Source organism: Curcuma longa, chromosome 1 (assembly GCF_044706935.1).
Source record: "Curcuma longa cultivar G26 ecotype Majalengka, Jawa Barat chromosome 1, ITB_CL_G26_1.1, whole genome shotgun sequence".
Taxonomy (NCBI): domain Eukaryota; kingdom Viridiplantae; phylum Streptophyta; class Magnoliopsida; order Zingiberales; family Zingiberaceae; genus Curcuma; species Curcuma longa.
The window spans coordinates 9,181,773-9,187,761 of NC_133861.1; the positions used below are offsets into that span (position 1 = coordinate 9,181,773).

General features: G+C 39.5%; 1 pseudogene; it reads right to left on the reverse strand.

The window, feature by feature from the left end:
- Window positions 1–5,989, reverse strand: LOC141828795 (leucine-rich repeat receptor protein kinase HPCA1-like; annotated as a pseudogene).

Here is a 5,989-nt window from a genome sequence, read left to right on the forward strand (position 1 = left end):
ATATTGAATCAAAAGTAGCACCTCTTTATTTTTCCTTTAATTAATTAATACATTTCGTATTCCACTAGCTAGGTATTGTTTATTTAGCACACAGATTAATACCAGCTAAACATGAGTGTTGTCCTTAAATAGATTAGATAATCTGCAAGGAATTGCTTTTGTCACTTGGGTTCAGGTTTTGCAGCGAATGAGTAGCCACCACTATAGTCGAAGGTATCCTCACTCGCATCCTTTTTTGTGCCAGAAATGTAAGCATGGGAGCTAACGTCTTTTGAATTCCTGATATCTGTAGCAGATGAAGATGCTGACTGTGAGTTTGTGCTTAGACCAGCAGAATGCAGCAGCATCTCAATTTCCTTCACGACATCACTCATCGTTGGACGATCTGCAGCTAGTTCTTCTAGGCATCTCAATGCCAACTCTGTGTACTTCCTGAATGCTATGAGATTAGTTGCGATTTGAATTACAGGATCCATCAATTCCTTTAGTCCATAGAATTCTTCATCACTGGCATCTATCGCCATCTTCACCTCACGAACGATGTATTTTCCTTTCACAATTGGTTGCTTGGCAGTAATCATCTCCAGCATCACCACTCCGAAGCTGTAAACATCACTTTTGTCTGTCAACTGTTGTGTCATATAGTATTCAGGATCAAGGTAGCCCTGTAAAGAATAGCATTGAGCTGTTGAGTTTATGCACTACTACTCCACGAAATGATTTTTTAGAAATAAACTAGGTCCTATATAATCTGCATTTAAGCATTTCTTCATGATCAGTCAGATGCTATCACTATAATGATGCAATAAAAGCACTAGAAAAATGTGACACACATATTATGGAAGAAACTCTCATACTAACCAGTGTTCCTTTTACTTGAGTGGAAACATGGCCCTTTTCATCGTCCGATATTAACTTTGAAAGGCCAAAATCTGCAACCTTTGCATTCAAGTTTTCATCCAACAGGATGTTACTTGACTTAACATCCCTGTGTATGATTGGAGGATTAGCTAGTTCATGAAGATATGCCAAACCTCTAGCTGAACCAAGTGCAATTCGCAGCCGCCGCCTCCAGTCCAGCAGTATCCCACTTTTTCCTGAAATTGCAAGTTAGGAAAAGGATTATGTATGACAGGATGAAATTTAAGGGGGCGGTGTTGAGCTTACCAGAGAGGCTCTCTCTTAGTGTTCCGTTGGGAACAAATTCATATACCAACATCTGCTCCCCATGATCAAAGCAGAAACCCACTAGTGATACAAGGTTTTTGTGATGAACTCTTGACAGCAACTCGATCTCTGTCTTGAATTCAAGTGCACCTTGTGTTGATCCTTGCTGCGCCCTCTTGATTGCAACTATTTGCCCTCCAGGAAACATTCCTCTATAGACCTGAAGGGAGTCAAGTAAAAGAATGTCATTTCTAGAGTATGTTGCTCATAGAAGTTTGACATAGGATACTGAACAATGACCTTTCCATAACCTCCAGAACCAATCTCATTAGAAACTGAAAAGTTATTGGTACATCTTTTAAGTTCTTCATAAGAGAACCATCTTGCTCCCTTCAACTGTGGTGCCTCACTACCTTCATCTCCGCTGCGGCTGCGTGTCCATGATCCTGAAAATTTCCAAATGAAAAATAGATTGTGTCTGCATGATGTTTTTCTTATTACAATGAAAATGCAAATATTTGGACTTTTGGTCTAGCCATTTTAACCTCTTATATGAATTTGCATCTGTTTTTGGCTAACATTTTTTGTGTGGAAAGTTTAAACTTTGACAAGACATAGAAAAAAAAAACAGTTATAACTAACCAAAAGGTTTGCTTCGTTCAATGGCCCTTTCAGCACGCCTTCTCTGTCTCAAGGCATAGATAGTTACTACAAGAAGTCCAATAACCAGAACTGCACAACAAGCTGCTATTCCAATTTTCAATCCAACACTCATTGTGGATCTTCCTTCAACGGCTAAATGATTTCGTTGAGTCAGTGAAGGAAAGGGTTTTAAATGTGCTACAAAAGGTGGAGAGATCACCTGGGAAAGGGTATGTGGATGCATTGAAATAGTAAGGACCGAACGATATTGAAGGATGATTGCTCAGGTCGAACCCAATCTGTTGGATCTCAGACCTACTGAAGTATATTCCAGTGGATGGGAAAATTTTGACCTGTATGTGCATATAAAACTCTCTGTCTAAAAATGGACATTGCAGAAATACTGATCCAGGTGGTAGACCAAGTTTTGGAAGCAACTGATTTTCCAGTTCTTGTAACACCGTTCTGTCCGACACATCTAGGGAAGAAGGTGCTTTGAAGCGCATCACTCCCTGGAATGGGCAGGCACAACTGCAACTCTGAGGATTAGGACTCTGATCCAGGGGGCACGAGTTCGGGGGGCACAGTTAACAGTTAACACTACTGTTTGAGGAAGGATCTGGTGACTGTTGGCTAAGAGTGCAGTACTTTGCATTTGATGACTGATCGCAAACAGGATTCCCTACCAGTCTGGAATGAGTGACGGATTACTTAAAGTTATGATGAATAAATTGCATTGAAACTAAATGAACAAATTTGCATGTCAGTGTTCTCACATCAGGGATTCATTGTAACCGCCTGTCACTAGTTCCGAGAGACTATTATTTTTGAAGCTCACAAGTTTTAGTTGCTGGCTGACCGTGCCCAGTCGAAGGGTGCCATTAAAGTGATTGTAATCCAGTATCCTGTGAAAAGTATGGATTTCACTTTTTGTTGTGAGAATATCATCTTTTTCCAATGAACGCTCTGGTGTGACACTTACACTTGCTGTAGCTGAGGAAAACTGAAAAGTGTTTCAGGTACTGCTCCAGAAAGCCCTCCTGATTGTATCACTCTGGACAAATCAGCATGGAAACATTAGTCATGGTTTTCAACTAAATTGCTTGATTCATAATCGTGATGGATAGTTGTTGAACTAACAGTGAAACGAGTGATGTAAGCTCCGAGAACCAAGCTGGGGTTTCTGAGGGATCAAAGGTGTTGTTGCTCAAATCCCTGAAAATCATACAGTTGGTGTTCGAGTGTTAAATCAAAGTTAATTTACTCAACTTAGGAAAGTGCTTAAGGAAATTCTGTGAAGTCTTACACAGAAATGAGGTTTTTCATTCCACTCAAATCTGGTACTAAACCCGTTAACTTGTTATCTGCTAGGTTTCTGAAAAAGATTGATGCAGAAAGTGAGTTCTTCTATCGCATTGATAAACTGCATCTGATGATGCATGCTAAACCACATATCAAATTATGAAGATATACAAACTTTGTTCGTCATTGCATTGTTCTTATATTATTCTCCTCGTTTAATAACTTGTTCCTGTTCATGCTAAGGCCACAGAGTGTTGACTTACATCTATTGTAGTTTGGTTGATGGTTGAAGTTAGTATGTCTTTTTGGAAGTCCTATACTAAATCCATTAACTGGATTCTTTTGCAACATCTTAAGTTGTTCAAATATGTAGCCAATTGTCTATTTAAAACTTTAACAAGTAGAGTATGGCATTTCATACAGGTCAATGATGTCTTTAAGATTGCTGATATTGGATGGAACTGGGCCACTTAGGGAATTCCTGTCCAATCGCCTGCCATAGAAAGAATAAACCAGTTACTAACGAAGATCAGTTAGAATTTATGTTGGATTGAAGGATACTTACAGAACCTCAATGGTTGTGACTAAACATATGGAATCTGGAATTGTTCCCGTTAAATTGTTTCCATCAAAAAGTCTGCCAAATGTAGAACAATCAGGAGTCAGAATGTATTTGAAGTTTTCTCATGTTTTAGAGGAAATGTGAATCTACAAAATTCAACTTACACATGCAACAATGTCATGTTTGAGTGAAAGAGTTTTTCCGGGATGGAACCAGATAATTGATTTTTGTTGAAATGGCTGACGAGGAGACAGAAAAGAAGCAACATTAATAGAAAAGAAAAGAAAAGAAAATGGACTGTGGTATTCAATAATTCAAATTTGAAAAAGTCGACCTAACTTTCATTGCTTTCTACCCGTTTGGAATAACTTACAAATGTCTTGCTTGATGAAGCAGGTCCAAGCCTGGTTCTGTTCCATCGGAGACCGGAAGAGGTCCACTGATCTGGTTATCGGAGATATCGAACCAAAAAAGCTTGGAAAGATTGCCCATGGCTGATGGGATTTTGTCAGTGAACTGGTTTGAGTTTAGATCGCTGGGGAAAGAACAGATCAAAGTGAGTGAGCATTGAAGGCTCAGCATTCCCAACCAGAATGATTTTGCTTACAGATATGAGAGGTTTTGTAGAGATCCTAGTTCATCTGGGATGTTCCCAGTAAAGCTGCAACTAGCTAAGATTCTGCAAAATAGTACGCATTTTAGCAGGTCTAAAACACTACATGATGTTCAGCTGAAAATGATTTGAAGCGAGTGAGTTCTTGTTATAAAAGGAGTTCTGCCTCACAGGGTGGTCAGCTTCTTCAAGTTTCCAATACTCCGAGTTAGTGGACCACCAAGCTCACTGTTGAGTGATAGAACCCTGCAAGTTTCTTGTCTGTAAGATCTCTTTTTGTTTCACAGAGCTTGACATTTTTAAAATGAAAAATCACAGAGCATAGAGTTTATCAGTATGTTGAAGATGACATGGAAGTATTAGACTCCTGGTGTCAAGTAATTGTTGGAATAACAATCAAAGTTCCATATTGAAAATACATATGGAAAAGATCCTGAGATTATAAGATGGAAAATATCTCATTGGTATGAAGTATTTTGGATAAAATTCAAAAATAAAACCATGAGAACGTGGATCCAAAGTGGACAATATCGTATCATTGTAGAGATATATATAAATTTCATCTTATCTAACAGTGATATCATAGCTCCCAATAAAAGGGTCCGTTGGGACCGTTAAGGGGACGGATCCGTTAAGGAGGATCCATATTGTATAAGGCCTTTTGGATACAGTTAACTATGAGGGTGTAGTCAAAAGTGGACAATATGTAGAGATATATAGGCCTTTTGGATACAGTCCAAAAATAAAACTATGGAGATATATATGGATTCCATCTATCACCGTTATATCAGAGCTCCCAATAAAAGGCCCGTTGGGACCGTTAAGGGGACGGATCCGTTGGGATCCATACCAATAAGGAGTCCGTTGGGACAGTTAAGGGGAAACTTAGATATCATATTGTACAGGATCCAAAGTGGATAATATCATACGTACAGTTATAGAGATATATATGGATTCCATCGGATCTAAGGTAATGATTTTATTTGTTTGAACAATAGTGTTCTCGGCAAAGTTCCATTTTGATTTCAGAAAAGCTACATCAAGTTTACGTCTGCCACGAGGTAAGACTGCAAGCGAACTTACAAAATTGTCAATTCGCTGAGTGTTCCGATGTCTGCACTCAGTGTGCCCTTGATCCCCATGGCCGACAATGTCCTGAAATTTGCTAAAATCAGGTCGAAATTTGTCGCAACGGAAACAAGAAACTAGTTTCAGTTTCAGAAAAGATGCTCACAGAACGGTGACTTTAGAGTTGTTGCATGAGACACCTTCCCAAGGTGTTTCACAAGGATCGTCGGATTTCCCCCAGCTTGGAGGCGTGTTCTGCCACTCGCTCATTAGAGACCGCAGAGCAGCAGCTGCAAAGGGAAGATGAGAAACATTTGTTAAGCATACAACAAGAAACATCCACTCCAATCCTTTTCCAAGTCGATATTAGAACTCTAATTCATACGAGAAACTATCAGAGATAAACAAAAGGATACCATCTTGAGAGTCTGTGATTCCCAAACCGGTCTGAAGACTCGCAACGAATGCACACAGGATGAAGATAAGAGTTCTCATCACTGTGCTCTTGCTGAACACGTACTGTGAGCGGCTCATTCGACTATCAGAAGCTCAACTATTCTTTATGTCACCCTACCGAACTGGTAACAACTGACCTATATGCCACGATTCACGTCATCATTCCCCCTGCACCACTC